The 20,367-nt window shown below is 39.4% G+C and overlaps 1 protein-coding gene and 1 pseudogene across 11 annotated transcripts in view; both read right to left on the reverse strand.

Moving 5' to 3' along the window:
* DNASE1 (deoxyribonuclease 1) overlaps window positions 1–20,367 on the reverse strand; it is a 56,250-nt gene that overhangs the window by 22,897 nt on the left and 12,986 nt on the right. The gene's annotated exons all lie outside the window — the stretch shown is intronic.
* On the reverse strand, window positions 2,944–3,061 carry LOC118607575 (annotated as a pseudogene).

Raw genomic sequence — 20,367 nt, forward strand, 5'->3', positions numbered from 1 at the left:
TTTGTTTTGCTGTGTAGAAGCTTTTTAGTTTGATCTTGTTCCATTCATTTATTTTTGCCTTTACTTCCCTTGCTTTTGAGGTCAAATTCATAAAATCCTCTTTAAGTCCCAGGTCCTTGAGTTTAGTTCCTATGTTTTCTCCTATGCATTTTATTGTTTCAGGTCTTATATTCAGGTCCTTAATCCATTTTGAGTTAATTTTGTGGCGATAAACAACAGTCTAGCTTCCTTCTTTTGCAGGTGGCTTTCCAGTTTTCCCAGCACCATTTATTGAAGAGGCTTTCCTTTCTCCACTGTATGTTTTTGGCTTTGTTGTCAAAAATTATTTGCCCATATAAATATGGGTTTATTTCTGGACTCTTGATTCTGTTCCACTGGTCCATGTGTCTGTTTTTCTGCCAATACTATTCTGTTTTGATTACTGTTGCTTTGTAGTATAATTTGAGGTCGGGCAAGAGTGATGCCTCCAGCCTCGTTCTTTTTTCTCAGGATGGCTTTGGCAATTCAGGGTCTTTTGTGCTTCCATACAAATCTGACTTTTTTGTTCTATTTCTTTAAAAAAATGCCGATGGGATTTTGATGGGGATTGCATTAACTCTGTATAATGTTTTAGGTAATATGCTCATTTTAACTATGTTGATTCTTCTAATCCAAGAACATGGAATATCTTTCCATTTTTTTTTATATCTTCTTCGATTTCTTTTAATAGGGTCTTACAGTTTTCATTATATAGGTCCTTCACCTGTTTCATCAGATTTATTCCTAGGTATTTTATTCTTTTCATTGCAATTGCAAGAGGAATTATTTTTTCCATTTCTTTTTCTGACACTTCATTATTAGAGTATAGGAATGCTATGGATTTTTTAACATTGATTTTGTATCCAGATAGCTTACTGTATTTGCTTATTGTTTCCAATAGTGTTCTTGTGGAGTCTTTAGGGTTTTCTATATAGAGAATCATGTCATCCACAAAGAGTGACAGTTTGACTTCTTTACTTCCTATTTGGATGCCTTTTATATTTCTTTTGCATTATTGCACTTGCTAGGACTTCCAATGTTATACTGAATTTACAGTGGTCACAGTGGACAGCCTTGCCTTGTTCCTGATCTTAGAGGGAAGGTTTTTAGTTTTCACCATAAGGTATAACCGTTGGCTGAGGGTTTGTCATACATGGCCTTTATTGTGTTAAGGCACTTTCCTTCTATACCGATTTTGTTAGGTGTTGTGGTAAATGGATGCTGTATCTTGTCAAAAATTTTTCTGCATCTGTTGATATGATCAGGTCTCATTTTTTAATTTGTTTATGTGGTGTATCACGTTAATCGATTTGTGTATGTTGAACCATCCCTGTGCCTCTGGGATGAAGCCCACTTAATTGTGGCGTACAATCTTTTTAATATGTTGTTGTATTCAGTTCACTAGTATCTTATTTAGGAATTTTGCATCTGTGTGATATCAGTCTGTAGTTTTCTTTTTTTGTGTTATCTTTACCAGGTTTTAGTATCAGGGTAATACTGGCCTCATAAAATGAGTTAGGAAATATTGCCTCCTCTTTGATTTTTTGAAAGAGTCTGAGGAAAATAGGTATTAAATCTTCTTTGAATGTTTGGTAGAATTCATTGGTGAAGCCATCTGGTCCTGGGCTTTTACTTTTGGGTAGGTTTCTGATGATTGTTTCGATTTCCATACTGCTAATCAGTCAATTGTTTTCCAGTTCTTCTTGATTCAGAAGGTTGTACTTTTCTAAGTACTGATCCATTTCTTCTAGTTATTATATTTGGTGTTATATACTTTTTTATAGTATTCTTGTTTGATCCTTTGTATTTCTGCAGTATCTGTCATAATTTTCCTCTTTTGTCCCTGATTTTATTTGTGTCCTTTCTCTTTTTTCTTTAGTGAGTCTAGCCAGGGGTTAGTCAATTTTATTAACCTCAAAGAATTAGCTCTTTGTTGTATTCATTTTTTTCTATTATTTTTTCAATTTCATTTATTTCTGCTCTAATTTTGATTATTTCCTTCTGCTGACTTTAGGGTTCATTTGTTCTTCCTTTTCTAGTTTTTTAAAGATGAAACGTTAGATTGTTTATTTGGGCTTGTTCTTGGTTTTGGAGATAGGCCTGTAATGATATGCACTTTCTTCTTATGACCACTTTTGCTATGTCCGAAAAGTTTTGACATGTTGTACTATCATTATCATTTGTTTCTATGTATTTCTTGATCTCTCTTTTTATTTCTTCTCTGGCCCAGTTATTCTTCAGTAGTATGTTGTTTAAATCTCCATATATTTGTGATTCTTCATGCTTTCTTTTTGCTGTTGATCTCTAGTTGCAAAACATTATGATCAGAGAATATGGTTCATATGGTTTTAACCCTCTTATATTTGTTGAGACTATCTCTGTGTCTCAGTATGTGGTCAATCCTTGAGAATGTTCCATGTGCACTAGAGAAGAATGTATAAGCAGCTGTTTTGGGATGGAAGGCACTGTAAATGTCAATTATGTCCAGTTGGTCTAATGTGTCACTTAAGGATGTTATTTCTTATTGATTTTCTGTTTAGATGATCTGTCCATATCCAACAGTGGGGTATTTAGGTCTCCTACTATGATAGTGTTTTTTTCGTCTGTTTCCCCCTCTAGTTCTTTTAGTAATTGCTTTATATATTTCGGGGCTCCCTGATTGGGAGCATAGATATTAATGTGTTATGTCTTCTTGGTGCATGATTCTCTTTAGCATTATGAAATGTCCCTAAGTATCTTTCTTTACCTTTCTTATTTTTACGTCTATTTGGTCTGATGTTAGTATCGCTACTCTCACTTTTCTCTGAATGCCATTTGCTTGAAGTATCATTTTCTACTCTTTTTTTTTTTTAAGTGAGGCAACCCTTAATTGACCTCACAGATTGCAAGGACCTTGTAAGCTTACAATCCCTTTTTTATTTTTTACACCTATAGCACCTGGTCTTCCTAAGTGGTTTCCCATCCAAGTACTAACCAGGTCTGACCCTGCTTAGCTCCGAGATCAGACGGGATTGGGCTTGTTCAGGGTACCATGGCTATAGATTCACCCTTTCATTTTGAGTTTATATTTGTCTTTGGAACTGAGATGTGTTTCCTGGAGGCAGTATATGGTTGGGTTTTGTTTTTTGATCCATTCTGCAACTCTGTGCCTTTTTATTGGTGAGTTCAGTCCATTTACATTTAGGGTGATTATTGAAATATAAGGTCTTCTTATAGCCATTTTATCTTTTGCTTTCTGGTAGCTTGATGTTTCCACTGCTTCCTTGTCCTTGTGTTTCTCTTTCCTTTATTTTGGTTGTCTTTTGTAGGTTTTCCCTCTGGTCCTTCTTGTTTTATGTTATATACTTCAACTCTGAATCTTTGGTGTGTGGTTACCATTATGAATATGCAAAGGATAGTTCACACACACACACACACACAGAGTCATCCATTTTCTTCTGTGCGTGCCTTATTGCCATTCCCCTTTGCAAATATGGATCTTTGAATCCTCCCCTTTTCAGTCACTGTTGTCTCAATTTGTCCCTATGTATGCTGACTGTTCATTACTATCTTACTATAGCAAATCTCTTCTTGTTTAAACTTACAATGTCTTGTTCTTAGTAAGAGTTGCACTCCTCTGCTTCTATCTGCCTGCTAGTCGCCTTCTTCCTAGTTATGGATTTCTTTCATCATTTTGTTTTAGGTGAGACAACCCCTTTCAGTATTTCCTGTAATGCAGGCCTCATCGTGGAGAATTCCCTCAATTTCCGAATGTCTGGAAAGGCATCTATTTCTCCTTCATATCTAAAGGAGAGCTTGGCTGGATACATTATTCTTGGCTGGTAGTTCCTTTCACTTACTAGTCTGAATATTTGATTCTACTCCTTTCTGGCTTGTAAGGTTTATGCTGAGAAATCCGATGATAATCTAATGGGTTTTCCTTTATAAGTTACCATCTTATTTTCCCTAGCCGTCCTGAGAATTCTGTCTTTGTCATTGATTTTTGATAATTTTAATACAATGTCTTGGTGAAGGCTTTTTTGGGTTGAGATACCTGGGTGTTCTGCTGACTTTTTGAATTCCAAGCTCCAGCTTATTCCTTAGATTTGAGAAATTCTCATCAATTATTTGTCTGAAAATGCTTTCTTAATCCCTGCTCCTTTTCCTCCCCTTCGATAATGTCCATTATTCTTACATTTCCTCTCCTGACGGTATCAGCCAGTTATTGTATTTCTCTTTCATTATCTATCATTCTTTGGTTTCTTTCTTCTTCCTTCTGATTTATATCTAGATTTCTGTCTTCGATATCACTGATCCTTTCCTCCATTTGGTTGACTCTATTTCCCAAGCTTGCTATTTCATTTTTCAGCTCTTGCAGTGTGTTTTTAATCTCCAGAAGTTCTATTCTGTTCTTTTTGAGGGTTTCAACCTAGTTGCTAAAGAACTCATTCTGCTCATCTAGTTGTTTTTTCAATTCCTGAAACTGTTGATATGACTCATTTTGGAATTCACTGAGTTTTTTCAAAAGTACCATCCTGAATTCTCTGCATATTTGTCTGTAAGCTTATTTTCTGGAGATTTTTCTCTTTCTTTTTGAGATACTGTGTCACCTTTGTTGTTCATGGTGTTTAATGGACTGTTTCTCTGCCTGGGCAAACAGAAGTGTATTCTGCTTCCCCCCACCCGCCGAAAGAAGATTTGTTATATAAAGGTCTCTCTAGCCTGTTGCAAAAAGGCATTTTTCTTTTGGTTTGCAGTAGGTGGCATCTAAACCTCTTGGACCTCTACTTTGTATAAAGCCTTAATAATATCTTTTTTTTCCTTATAGATGTTTAATCGTGCTCGCTACTCTCAGTCTCTGCCCCTGTCAGTGTTAGCAACAGTTTTGGTAGTGTTTGGTCAGATTCCCCTAGGGCTCCAGGGTGTTCGGTCTCAGAGGATATGGGGGTAGGGGTCCTCAGGGTTGGAAGCTGTGGTTCAGCCTTGGTTTTTCAACCACAGCTGGTAAAAATCAATCTCTGTCGTCCCTGCTTCTTTACTCTGATGATTGGACCCTGCTGTCGGCCCCATGGAGCTCGCAACTCTCTCAGGCAGGGCTGTTCAGGGACCTTGCCACGCCTTCTCCCCTCTCCCTCATCCTACAGGGAGTGCCAGCTGCAAGAGGCAGCTTTTTTGTATTTCCCGGTCCACCAATTGACAGCCGGGGTTCTGACCTGTGGTAGCTCTTAGGCACAGATCCCACACTCAGATGTTTTAGTGTGCAGTTTGGGTGTTTTTTGTTACGTTTTAGATGTTCAGCTTATTGTTTCAAGCGGAGAGATCTGGGAACATCTCTCACTCCACCACGTTTCTCCAAACTCAAGTTATTAGTTGTTTAAATCAGTACTTTATAATGGAAACGGCTTGACCAAAAAATGTCATAGAATTTTTAGACATATTAAAACAAAGTAATAAGAAACTTGTGTATTCCTTTGGTCAACACTGTAACTTCTTATATTATTACTTCGAATTAAAGACTTAAAAGAGTTACCCGTAACCAATTTCTGGTGTTCCATCTACTGAAACTTTAGAATTTGGTAATTCTGGGTTAACATTTTTTTCCCTGGGTTGGAAACTTAGGGTTTGTTTAAAACTCGTCTTAAGGGGCAGAATCAAAGCTATGGGAGGGGTCTGCTGGGGCAACACTTCATAGGTAAGGACAGATAAGCAAAGAGCAACTTTGTTTATGTGTAAGTTAGTTTACAAAGGCCAGGTTCTGTAATGGTAAAGTCTCGATGTAGCACATTAAATTTGGTGTAGTTACATCACTCTTAAGTAACTTTGTTGGTATGTCAAATTTTAGTTTTCTAGTTACTGGAATGTGAATTCTCAGATTTACAAATACTGAAGTGGAACCTAAAAGGCAGCTTAATAGTACTGAGCACTGTTTTGCTACACTTAATTGTATCCAGAGTCTAGGAAAAAAATAAATGATACCGGAAGTTGAAAAAAATGTCAGTAGTAAATAGACCATTTAAAAGATTATCAGAGCGGATCAAAAACAGGACCCAACTATATGGTATCTTAAAAAAAAAAAAAAACATTTTAAATATAGAGATACAGACAGATTAAAAGGAATGGATAAAATCATGTTAACATGAATTAAAAGAAAGCTGGAGATTTCAGAGAAATAAGAATTATCAGGGATAAAGAGGGACATTATATAATGATTAAAAAGTCAATTTTCCAAGGAAATATAATAATCTTTAATGTGTGTGTACCAAACGCAAAGCTTCAAAATACATATGGAAAAATCTGAACTGCAAGGAGAGACAGATGAATTCATTATTATAATTGCAGATTTTAATACCCTTCTATCAGAAATGAACAGATCCAAAGACAGAATATCTGTAAGGACATAGATGAACTCACTATCACCACCAGTAAACATCTACAAACTACTTTGTACAATAATATGTATTCTTCTCAAGCTCACATGGAACATTCACCAAGACAGACCACATTCCAGGCCATAAAAAAACACCTTAACAAATTTAAAAAAAAAAAAAAAAAACCAGAGATCATGCACTGATGCTTAGTTCACAAAAGAATTAACCCAGAAATTGATAATAAAAAATAGCTGGAAAACTCAAAGTACTTGTAAATTAAACAACGTATTGATATGGGACATCACTTGTAAAATTTTTAATCTTTTAGTAGGAAATGAAATGAGATATCTCTTGCAGAGTTCTTAATCTTTTTAGTAAACCTATTTAAGTTTTCTTTCCTTTTTTCTTTGGGAAAAAGGCCCTCTCCCTCAAATCCCAATAATTGCCCCAAAACTGGTGATTCAGATACTCTGGCTATTGATAGGGGTCATCAGTCCATTGTTAGCAGAAGTGGCAATAGGCCAGGCAGGGTCCTTAGAGTGTGAGAGGGGAGGGAACTTTAGGCCAAAAGTTTTTTACTCTTTAAGAAATATATTAACCAAGGCTGCTTCCCTTTACTTGCTTAATAGGCAAATCAATAATAGAAATTTTAATGATATACGATTTAAATAACAAGTTCGTATCTTCCTTGTCTAGGGACTGAGGTGGCACTTCAACAGGAAACCCAAGACCCAGCCCTGATTAAGGTAGGAAAGGAAAGAGCTCCATGAAACTCCAACAGACAGGGACAACGACCCTCCTCAGCAGGAAGCAGATACAGAAGAGGCCTCCCATCCTTCAACATCCATACTAATAATAAGGGGGTTCATGGCTCTTAGTAAAGAGTTAGGTAGGAAAGTTATTTAGGGGGGTTTGGGTCTGCCTGCAAAGACACTGAGGTCATCCTAGCCTGGAAGGAGTCTGCCCTAGTCCGCCCACAACTAAGCAAGCCAGAAGGCATTTTGGGGCTAAAAGTAACTCATAGAAACAAGTGAACAGAAAATTGGGTACTAGTTTCAGCCAGTCACTTGTACCTGTGCAATAAAGACCCCAATGGTCTTTAATTCACCTGAGCCTCATTATACCATCATTATTACGTGACATATATGCCCAGAAACTCATTAATATTATAATAACAGACTGAATTCTGGGAACGAACATGCGCAGAAAGCAAATGATGAATCACTGAGTCCTGTCAATTTTAGCTGTCAATCAAGGAAGCCCAACTCTCTAAGAAAAGTAACCACCCACAGCAAATAGGGATAAAAACCCCAAAGGCTTTGTTGCCAGGCCTTTTGAGTCATACTTCTCTTGCTCAGTTCCGCTTCCATGTCTAGAAGTGTCCTTTCCCTTCTAATGAAGCTTTTCTTTTCTGCTGTATTTCGATGCCTTGCTCAATTCTTTGTTCAAGATATCAACAACTTGGACAACGGGCCAGGAGAGGATCCTCACTCTCCAGTAACAATACTTCCAAATAACACACAGGTCAAAGAAATCTCAAAAGAAATTAAGAAATATTTTTAACTTAATAAAAATGAAAGTACATCCTATCAAAATCTGTGAAAGGCAGCAAAAAACAGTGCTTACAGGAAAATTGAATGCATGTATTATAAAAGAAGAAAGACAAAGTTAATAATCTAAGCTTTCACTTTAGGAAACTAGAAAAAGAAGAGCAAATTAATTCTAAAGCAGAAGAAAATAAATAAAATTTAGAGCAGAAGAGAGAGGAATATGGACTAGGTAAAAGCACGGTTCACCTCCTCCCAGGTCCACATTGAAATTACAACCAAATTATAAAATAATCAATGGGGAGAATCACCTGAAGTCCAGCTGATCATAACACGTACATCTGATAATATAAAGCAGCCACATCGAAGCCAGTAGGAGGGGCAAGGTCGCAAATTGGGCTGGACCTGCACCTGCAGGTAGTAGAGGACCACTGGGATAGCGAGGCTATCCCAGAAGGAGAAAGGGGTCCTAGCCTCATTCAGGGACTGCCCAGCTCAAGGTCCCAGCTGAGGGAAGAGGAGTTCCCCAAAACTATAAAAATCAGAAGGGATTCTGGTTATCTGGGTGAGAAGGAAGAAAATTGAACCCTAGATGCCCCTTTAAAGGGCCTATGCACAGGCTCTCTTGCCTGCAGACACTCACTTGGGGCATCGGTGGTGGATGAAAGGCTCGCACAAAATTCATATGGTGAAAGACTGCATTACCAGGCACGAGAATGAGGGCTGGATAGGCAGCCACCACTGTGCCTTAGTTGGGCCCCCTACAGGGCAATCTACAGACTGAGCCAGCTTGCCTGTGCAGAGCCCTCCCACAAGGCCAATACAGAAGCGCTGGCCTGAGATCAGCCCACCCCACACAAACTGCAAATTGCCTGGGGCTTTTGTTGCTGGGTGGCTGCCATACCCTGCACCGTTTCAGGGCCAAACATTCACAGCAGGAAGCCGGTGCTGTGAGCACACATTTTGGAGACAGTTTTAGACAGACCATTGCTGCTGATAGGAACTTGGGAAGATCTAGGGGATCGGTGGGCCAGTCCCAGATAATAGCTGGTCTTGCTGTGATCTGTGACTTCTGAGGGACCAGTTACTGAAATTGCAGCAAGACTGAGGCTGTATTGATCTGAAGGCCATTGTCTCCCTGAGACCCCACCCCACTCAACACACAAATTGCCCTCCCCCCAGTCTCGCAATCTGCATAAGCAACAAACTTTGGCTAGCATAGTGCAGGCACTGCGGGAAAATCAGTTACAGGCAGACCTCTGCTTCTTGCGAGAGCTAAAATATCATGTGGGGGGATTGCAGGGGTCTATGGGACAGCCCCAGATGGCAGCTTGTCTCCCTACGATCTGTGACTACTGCGGGAATATACAGACACAAACTGCAGGAAACTTAGGCTATTGGCCTGATGGCCCTTGACTCCCTGAGATCTTGCCCTGTCCAACCCACAAAGTGTATGGGCACATTGATAGGCAGCTGCCCATGCCCTGGGGTGGAACATTCAGCACAGTCTATAGATCTAAGCCAACGAGGTGAGCAAAGTTCAGGAAATACAATGACAGGAAGATCGCTATTGCCAGCATGAGAGAGAGTATTGCTTGGGCAGATCTCAGGGGGTGTGCGGGCTCATCACAGATGACAGTAGTTCCCACAGTGGTATCTGACTTTGGTGTGAGCCCGCAGTCCCAGAGCTGGCAGTGAATCTGGTGCTCTGTAGGCCTGATGGCCCTGTGCCTCACTGAGACAACACCCCACCAAACCCACAAATTACCTGTGGCAAGCCTGTTCACAGGCAACCCAGTTCCATCCTGTGCTTTCCTTGGGTCATGAATTCAACAGCGAACAACAGTACTCAGTTTGCGCAGCCCACGCAAAGCCCATTTATCTAGGAGAAGCATTCGGTGGTGGGCCACAAATTCATGCCCACCAGCTTCAGTAATCCTTAAACAGAGATCGGATATTTGCAAGCACGAGGTGGGCGGCAGCTGGCCTTGCTATGACTGGAAATTTGTACAGGGAACCACAGAGACAGCACTGGCATGTAAACTAGCAGTGCAGTGGCGGGGGAAATTTGCTCAATAGAACCAAGGAGACTCGCAGGGTCCCCACTCCACCCAACGTGCATATCACCCAGAGGCTCTTCCAGTTTCAGAGACTTATGGGCAACTGACAAACAGTGTCAGATCTTGAGGAGCACTGGTCCTTCTGCTAAACTGCCCTAGGTCAGGGACAGGGAATAACTGGGCCACTGCCTACAGTGTTGTCTCTTCAACTTACCTATAGATTCAGCATAGGCAACAATCGTCTGTGGATTGCTTTGTAGCTCCCACCAAGTAGCCCTGAGCAATCAAAGGCAGCAGCTGAACTTGGTCGACTGGGGAGGCCCTCCCAAGGGGCCACAACCAATGCACCCAGAGGCTGGCACTAGATCAACCTCTGACTAGTCCCTATAAGTAATACACACAATGGGTGGTCTCAACAAGTACACAAGCCTGCTAGAGCAAATCTCACTCAGTGAGGTCAGCCCCCACACAGCAACTCTTACCCTGCAGGTGCAGCCAATTTCCACAATTAGTAAGCCTGAGCATTAATCCCATCCACTGATGTACTAACACCAATAAAGGCTTGGGTACAACAGAAGATCACACACAACCCACATAAAGATCACATCCAGAGCCCCAGGCACAGGGAATCAGGGAGAGCATGCCACTGGCCACATAGGACACCTTCTACATAAGGCCATCTGGCCAAGGCTGAGAGATGAAACAAATATTCCTAACACATAGAAACAAACACAGAGAGGCTAATAAAATGAGAAAACAAAGAAACATGCCAAAAGTAAAAAAAAAAAAAAAAAAACAGGATAAAACTCCAGAAAATAAATGAAATGGAGGCAAGCGACCTATCAGAGACAGAGTTCAAAATAATGCTTATAAGGATGCTCAACAAACTTAGGAGGAAAATGGATGAACATGATAGAACCTCAACAGAGAGCTAGTAAGCATAAAAAGGACAAATAAATCAAAAAAAGAACGAGACAGAAATGAAGGCTACAATAATAACTGAAATGAAGAATGCACTAGGATTCAACAGTAGGTTGGACAAAGCAGAAGATTAAATCAGTGAAATGGAAGACAAGATAGCAGAATACACCCAATCAGAACAACAAAAAGAAAAAAAGAATTTTAAAAAATGAGGATAGTTTAAGAGACCTCTGGGACTACATTAAGTGTAACAATATCCGCATAATAGGAGTACCCAAAGGAGAAGAGAGCAAGGGATTGAGACTCTATTTGAAGAAATAATGACAGAAAACTTTCCTAACCTGGAAAAATAATTAGACATACAAATTCAGGAAGCAAAAAGAGTCCTAAACAAGAGGAATTCAAACAGAACCACACCAAGATACATCATAATCAAAATGCCAAAGGTCAAAGACAAAAAGAGGATCTTAAAAGTAGCAAGAGAAAGGCAGCTAGTTACTTATAAGGGTATCCGCATAAAAATCTCTGCTTATTTTTCAATGGAAACTTTGTAGGCCAGAAGGGACTGGCAAGAAATATTCAAAGTTATGAAAAACAAGAACCCACAACCACAATTACTCAACCCGGCAAAGTTTTCGATTAAAGTTGAAGGTGAGATAAAGAGCTTCCCAGACTGGGAAAAGCTTAAGGAATTCATCACCAACAAGCCACTATTAAAAAAAATGTTAAAGGGACTTCTGTTAAAAAAAAAGGGGGGGAATACAAATAAGAATAAAAAGCAGTAACTATGTACCTATCAACAATCACTTTAAATGTAAATAAAGTAAATGCTTCAATCAAAAGACACAAGGTAGCTAAATGGATAAGAAAACAAGACCCATGCATATGCTGTCTACAAGAGATCCACGTCAGATCAAATGACACTCATAGACTGAAAGTAGAAATAGAAAAAGACATTTCACAACAATGGAAATGGGGAAAAAAAAAAAAAAAGGCCAGCGTAGCAATACTTACATCAGATAAAACATAGGCTATAATAAGAAACAAAGAAGGGTATTACATAATAATAAAGGGATCAATAAATCAAGAGGCCATAATCTAGTAAACATATGCGCACCCAACACAGGAGCACCTACATACATAAAGGAATTACTGACTGACATAAAAAGAGAGATGAACAGTAATACACTCATAGTAGGAGACTTTAACACCCCATTAACACTAATGGGCAGATCTTTCAGACAAATTAACAAGGAAACAATGGGCCTAAAGGACACACGAGACCAGATGGATTTAAAATATTTTCAGAGTATTTCACCCGAAAGCATCGAAATATACATTCTTCTCAAGCGCAAATGGAACATTTTCCAGGAGAGAGAACATGACGTGTTAGGACACAAAACAAGTCTCAATAAACTCAAGAAGACTGAAATCATATCAACTGTCTTCTCTTATCACAGTGGTGTGAAATTAGAAATCAACTACAAGAAAAAGACTGGAAAATACAGAAACACATGGAGGCTAAAAACATTCTACTTAATAATAAATGGGTTACCAAGAGATCAAAGAAGGAATCAAAAGATACCTAGAGACAAATGAAAACACAATTCAATCTATGGGACACAGCAAAAGTAGTCCTAAAAGGGAAATTCACAGAAATACAGGCCTACTTCAAGAAACAAGAGACACACAATATTGGAGGGAAAAAAATGGCATAGATGATAGAGGCTCTGTTCATTCCTCTGACTACCAAATCAAAGTTGTGATGGAAACAAGCAGCAGCAAGGAAAAATTGCCTAGGATCTAGATGAACAAGCCATACAACTAGAGAGAAATCTAAGAAAGCACCCTGCAATGGCAGAAGGTAGGATGGGGCGAAGACATGGGGCTGACCGGTCTCCAGCGGCTGAGTGAGATGGAGGCAGCGGCAGACGCCTAAATGGACCGCATCCACGAGTGGATTTTTCAGGGTGACAAACCTGTTTGCAATGAGCACCAGTGCCCATTCGGCTGCATGTAGGCACCAGGGACTTACAGGGATATATTGTCAGAATGAGGGCTGAGGTGAGACTTGCTCTGTATGGAAGTGCCGGACGTATCCATTGTTCCTATGGTGAGCCCTGCCCCATAGCAGTGCACTGGACACAGCGCCGCCATAGCTATGAGGTTGTCAAATTGGATAACAAAGGTTACTCTGCCCAGAGAATTCCCAGAAATCCTGCCTCCCCCAACTCATGCCCCACCCAATCCACATCCAGGTATACCCTCAGTGAGTCAGGTGCTCCTTGCTAAGCAGCCCCTAGACTCACACTGGAGGCAGTTGGCCTCGGTTTCTGGTGTGGCCTTTTGAGGCAACTATAAGCACAGCATCTGTGGATTGCTTGCTAAATTTTAACAGGTGGCTCTGGAGGGGCAGAGACTTGGACTAAATTTGGCCTGTAGCTGAACACCTCTCAGGTCTGTGCCGCTGGACACCTTCTACACAAATCCACACTAATAAGACTGGGAGACTTAGGCGCTTTGTTAGTACATAGAAACAGACACGGAAAGGCAGACAAAATGGGAAGACAAAGAAGCAGAAACCATATGAGGGAACAGAACAGAGATCCAGATATAATGGAGTCAAGTAATCTAACAGATGCAGAGTTCAAAACACTGGTTATAAAGATGCTCAATGAACTGTTGATTAAATTCAGTGAGAACTTCAACAAAAAGATAAAAAAACATAAAAATGGAAATTATAAAAGTGAACCAATATGAAATGAAGAACACATTATCTGAGATGAGAAGTGTATTAAATGGAATAAACAAAGGAATAAACAGAGTAAATAAAGAAAAGGATCAAATGCCCTATCTAAAGGATGGGAAAGCCAAGGACACTCAATTAGAACAGCAAGAGATAAGATGCCAAGACTATAAAAATAATTTAAGGAGCATATGGGACACTATTAAGGGTCCAAATATCTGTCTGATCAGTGTAACTGAAGAAAATCAAGATGTTGAATAGCCATTTGAAGAAATAATGATGGAAAACTTCCCTAACCTGGTGAAAGACACGGACATAAAACCCCAGTAACCTCAGAGAATTCCAAAAATCAGGGATCCAAAGAGACCTACACCAAGACACATCATAATTAAAATGCCAAAGGTTAAATACAAAGAAAGAATATTAAAAGCAGCAAGAAAAAAACAGACTTATAAGGGAACACCCATAAGACTGACAGCGATTTCTCAAAAGAACTATGCAGGACAGAAGCACTTGGCACAAAATATTCGACAAGATGAAAACCCAGGATCTACAACCAAGAATAATTTATCCAGCAAAGCTATCATTTAGAGTTGAAGGGCAGATAAAGAGCTTCCCAGACAAAATAAGCTAAAGGAATTTATCACCACCAAGCCAGTATTACAGGAAATGTTAAAGGGACTTCTTTAAGAAGAAAAAACATGTATTAAAAACAGGAATAAAGAATGGTAACAACTACATTCCTATTAATAAGTACCTTAAATGGAAAAGCATTAAGTGCTCCAACCAAAAGATAGAGTGGCTGAAAGGATAAGAAAACAAGACCCCTACATATGAAAAAGAAGGGGATGGAAAAAGCTATTGCTTTGATGGACCTAAAAGGTATTTAAGTTAGATAGAGAAAGATGAACACTATATGATTTTACTTATACGCAGAATCTAAAGAATAAAAGGAACAAACTAATCAAAAACAGACTCACGAATATAGTCAACAATTAGGTGACAGAGAGGAGGAAAGTTTGAAGGGCTGGGAAAATGGGGTGAAGGGTTAAAGAAGTACAAATTAGTAGCTGACAGATTGTCACAGGGATGGGGTACACAGCATAGGGAATGCAGTTAGCATTAATACGTTAGCTAGGTGGAGGGCCGAGGAGGGAAGAAGCAATTGGGGGGATTGTTTTATGAATCATATAGATACCTAATTAATGTACTGTATACCTGAAACTAATTAAAATAAATTTAAAAAAAAGAAACAAGAAAAACCTCAAGTAAACAATCTAAACTTACACTTAAAAGAACTAGAAAAAGAACAGCAAACAAAGCCCAAAGTGAACAGAAGGAAGGACATAACAAAGAACAGAGAGGAAATAAACTAAATAGAGTCTAGAAAAACAATACAAAAAAATTAATGAAACCAAGAACTGGTTCTTTGAAAAGATAAACAAAATTGACAAACCCTTAACTGGACTCATCAAGGAAAAAAAGTGAGCTCAAATAAATAAAATCAGAAATGAAAAAGGAGAAATAACTACGGACTCCAAAGAAATACAAAGGATGATAAGAAAATACAGTGAGCAATTATACACCAACAAATTGGACTATCCGGAAGAAATGGATACGTTCCTAGAAACACACAATCTCCCAAGACTGAGTCAGGAAGAAACTGAAAATCCGAACCGACTGATTATCACCAATGAAATCAGATCGGCAATCAAAAACCTCTCCCCCCAAAAAAGTCCTGGATCAGATGGCTTTATAGGCAAATTTTACCAAAAATTCAAAGAATTAACACCTATTATTCTCAAACTATTTCAAAAAATTCAAGAAGAGAGAAGTCTCCCTAACTCCTTTTACTAAGCCACCAGTACCTTGATTTCAAAACTATAGGCCAATCTCTCTTATGAACACTGATGCAAAAATCCTGAACAAAATATTAGCAATCCAAATTCAGCAATACATTAAAAATATCATACACATGATCAAGCTGGATTTATTCCTGGGATGCAAGGTTGGTACAACATCCTCAAATCAATTAATGTGACCCACCACATTAACAAATCAAAAGATAAAAAACCATATGATCATGTCAATAGATGCAGAAAAAGAATTTGGCAAAACCTAGCATTCATTTATGACAAAAACTGTCAGCAAAGTGGGAATACAGGCAAGATATCTCAACATAATAAATGCCATACATGACAAACATACAGCTAACATAATACTCAATGGGGAAAGGCTAAAGCCTTTTCCCTAAGATCAGGAACAAGACAAGGATGTCCACTTTCATCGCTTGTCTTCAACACTGTATAAGTCTTAGCCACAGCAATAACACAAGAAAGAGAAATAAAACATATCCAAATTGGAAAGAAAGAAGTAAAACTCATCTGCCAATGACATGATACTATATACAAAGAACCCTCAAGATTCCACCAAAAAACTGTTCAACTGATCAATGAATTCAGTAAAGTAGTAGGATACAAAATTAATATTCAGAAGTCAGTGGCATTTTTATATACCAATGATGAACTTTCACAAAGAGAAATTAAGAAAACAATCCCATTTATAACTGCATTAAAAACAAGAAAGTATCTGGGAATCAAATTAACCAAGGAAGTAAAAGACCTGTTCTCAGAAAGTTATGTCATTGAAAAAAGAAACTGAAGAAGATACAAATAAATGGAAGCATATACTGTGCTCATAGGCAGGAAGAATCGACATCATTAAAATGCCCATACTACCCAAAGCAATCTATAGATCAATACAATCTCTATCAAAATACTAATGGCATTTTTCAGAGAGCCAGAACAAATAATTCTAAAATTTATATGGAACCATGAAAGACACCAAACAGCAACCTTGAGAAAGAAGAACAAACTTGGAGGTATCACCCTACCTGATTTCAAACTATATTACAAGGCTACAGTAATCAAAATAGCATGGTACTGGCATAAAAACAGAGACATTGACCAATGGGACAGAACAGAGAGCCCAGAAATAAATTCATGTCTAAATGCTCACTTAATATATGACAAAGGAGGCAAGAATATACAATGGGATAAAGACAGTCTCTTCAATAAATGGTGCTGGGAAAATTGGACAGATACAGCAAAAAAAAAAAAAAAAAAAGAAAAGAAAAGAAAAAAGAAACTGGACCACCTTCTTACACTGTAGACGAGACTCAAAATGGATTAGGCTTAAATATAAGACCTGAAACCATAAAACTTCTAAGAAAACATATGCAGTAAATGCTAATATTGCTAACAATAATTTCTTTTCAGATATATCTCCTCAGGCAAGAAAAACAAAAGAAAAAATAAACAAATGGGACTATATCAAACCAAAAAGATTTTGTACAGCAAAGGACACCATCAACATCTCTCATAAATACGAAAATTGACAAATACAAACAATTTGAATCCAAAAAAATGTATAAAAATAATTATATAACACGACCAAGTGGAATTTATTCTAGGTATGAAGAGCTGGTTCAAAATTCAATAATCATAAACTATCACATTAACAGGGCAAAGAAATATATATATTAATAGATGAAGAAAAAGCATTTCACAAAATTCAATATCCATTTAATATTTTTTAAAAAACTAATAGCAAACTAAGGATAGGAACTAATAGCAAACTAAGGATAGGAACTTCCTCAACATGATAATAGATGACCTACAAAAAACCTACAGTTAAGGAGTGACATCAGCAAAATGAATGACTATGAAGCTCCGAGTCCTTATTCCCACAGAAACAACAACAAAAAAGCAGAAACTAGCTGAACTAACCTTACAGGAGATCTGAAAAACAGTCAAACCTCTATAGCAGCCAAGTGAATGCCCAATTAATGCCAACTCTCCCTGGCATGGGACTGTCTTGGTCTAGAGGAGACACAAGCTTAATTCTCTCCTTCAAACCAGAGGACATAGAGTAAACCTTATTTGCAATGTTCTAACCAGCCTTGGGGCTGTCTGAAAGACTGACCTCTGTCCCGCCTAACTTGGAATAGCAGCAGGCACTGATCCCGAAAGCTACAGGGAGAACAAAGACTCTCAGCTACCTGGAACAAGAGCTTAAAAGTGGAAACATGTAATACATAATCAAAGCCCCCAAAGAGAAGCTAGAGAAGAGACTCTTTGGGAAGTTAAGACTTTCGAAAACAGCCACGTGTTGTAAAAGGTAGAAAGGATGAACAGGACATTAAAAGAAACCTTAACCAAGTTCAAACTTGAAACTGGCAAAAACTGGGTGAGTCTCCTCCCCTTTGCCCTTCTTAGGGTGAGATGTACCCCTTACCTCCAAGGCCTCATCCCATATGAAATCATGTTTGGGAGACCGCCACCTCTTCTACCCAAGATAGGGGTAGAAAAGGCAACTGAAAGTCACAATTTCTCATTACTGAAGTCCTTACAGGCACTACACTTGGCAAAGAAAGAAACTCGACACTTAGTCTCCGCCACCCGGGAGAGCCCCGGACAGCCACTTAAACCTCATAGCCACTCTTCTGGTGACTGGATCTGGGTGAAGAAGATACAGCCAGCCGCCCTTGAGCCCCCTGGGATGGACCCTTTCCTGTCATCCTCGCCACTCCTACCACAGGCAAGGTCGCTGGACGCTGTCACTAGATTCACCATACCCAGATCAAAATAGCTCGGCCTTCCAAGGAGACAGAAAAATGGACTGTACGCCAGACTGGAGATCCCCTAAAGATAAGACTTTCAACGGCCCTTTCTGGACCCTCTTAATTCTCTTAACCTTCCTTCACCTGTGTGAGTGTGATCCCAGTCAATCCCCAGTGTATAATTGGGAACTAACAAGATCTGAGATTAGTACTCCTATTTCTACCAATACTACCCGCTACCAGCCTATCTTCCAGGTAGACCTTTGTGACATCCTAGGACAAACCGACACCGCAGGACATCCCTGAGTAAACATCACAACAGGCAATTGACTACCCTGGTACAGGTGTGGAAATATACTTAGAGAGAAAGGTCTCCAACAGGTCCAGCTGTACATGTGCCCTCAGATTTATGTGGAGAGCCCTTGTTTTAATGATAGGTAGTATTTACTGTGCTTCATGGGGCTGTGAGACCATCGTCCCATGGGTCAACAAAGACCCATTTATTTCCTTGAGTCGACCCTCTCAGGTCAGTTGCACCACCTCGGGTAAGTGCAACACGATGATTTTAACTATAAAACAATGGAATGATTAGACATTGGTAACAGGAAAGACTTGGGGCTTACGGCTGTATGTGTCTGATACAGATCCTGGCTTGCTAGTTACCATCCAAAAGCAAAAGGTTAAGACCCGAACTAATCCTATTTGCCCTAACCTGCTGCTTAACCCCCCACAGCTGAAGCCACCACCGGCTACCCTAGCTCCCACCTTTGTGACCACCCCAAGGCCACAGGGCCCCCAAGGTACCTACCCCAACCAGCCGGCCCAACACCCCATACTTAAAATGCTAGATGCAGTATATAAATTTGTTAACCAGAGCAACCCCAATATCACTGATGATTGTTGGTTTTGTCTTAATCCTGCCCCTCCATACTATGTCGGATTAGGAGCCACTGCCAGCTTTGGCACCGGTAAAACTCAGATTCAAAATGTCTCGACCCCCAACAGTTCTGTCTGTCCATGGGAAAAGATGCTGAAACTTACCCTTGGAAACCTACTTGTATACTGACCCCATCTTATGACTTCACCTCTCCACCCTATGCAAAAAACTGTAACTCCACCATTTCTGTTGATCCCACAACCTCCACCTTCCTAAGTGCCCCTCAAGACACATGGTTTGCTTGTAATATTGGACTGACCCCTTGTATTAAACTTAACTACTGGGAAGAAAATGCTGGATTTTGTTTCTTAGTTCACGTTATTCCCCAGGTCTACTTTTACTCTGGTGAGGGAGGACGAGAACATTTTCAATATCTAGGGACTAGAGAAAATAGGGCTCCAATTTTAGTTCCCCTTTTGGTCGGAGTGGGTATAGCAGGATCTGCTGCAGTGGGAACAGCAGCTCTTGTAACTGGAGACTCAAGCTATACTTAACCCAACAAATAAATGAAGACCTACTGACCCTTGAAAATTCTATCAATCACCTTGAGACCTCTCTTAACTCCTTGGCTGAGGTAGTGCTGCAGAACAGAAGAGGACTAAACCTTCGGTTCTTAAAACAAGGGGGTTTCTGTATAGCACTAGGTGAAATTTGCTGTTTTAATGCTAACCATTCTGGAATTATATGAGACAGTCTAGTGCTAATAAGACAGAGGGTTAAAGACAGAGAAGAACGACTTAAGCGTGGAGAATCTTGGTATGATGGACTTTTTAATAACACCCCTTGGTTAACAAGTCTCCTGACATCCATTACAGGCCCTCTTATCCTAGTCTTCCTGGGCCTTCTGTTTGGACCCTGTATAATTAATTGGATAACTGCCTATGTCAAAAAGCAGGTACAGGCAGTAAAACTCATGGTCCTCAGAACAAACTACCAGCCTCTCAAGGTTAAAGATTCAATGATTTGAATTCCCATAGAAAACCAGTGGGGAATGTAAAAGTGTAAAGTGCACTTCAATAACATCTTCCTTGTTCACATCTCCCCTCCTTATTCTGGCCATGGCCACTTTGGAAAATATGTTGTTATGGGTTATTGGTATCAATTCCTCAGTAAGCCAGTCCCAAGGACAAGACAGAGAGTGATATCTCCAGGCGCCAGCTGCCTAGGAGA

The sequence above is a fragment of the Rousettus aegyptiacus genome, unplaced genomic scaffold, assembly GCF_014176215.1.
Source record: "Rousettus aegyptiacus isolate mRouAeg1 unplaced genomic scaffold, mRouAeg1.p scaffold_m13_p_8, whole genome shotgun sequence".
NCBI lineage: Eukaryota > Metazoa > Chordata > Mammalia > Chiroptera > Pteropodidae > Rousettus > Rousettus aegyptiacus.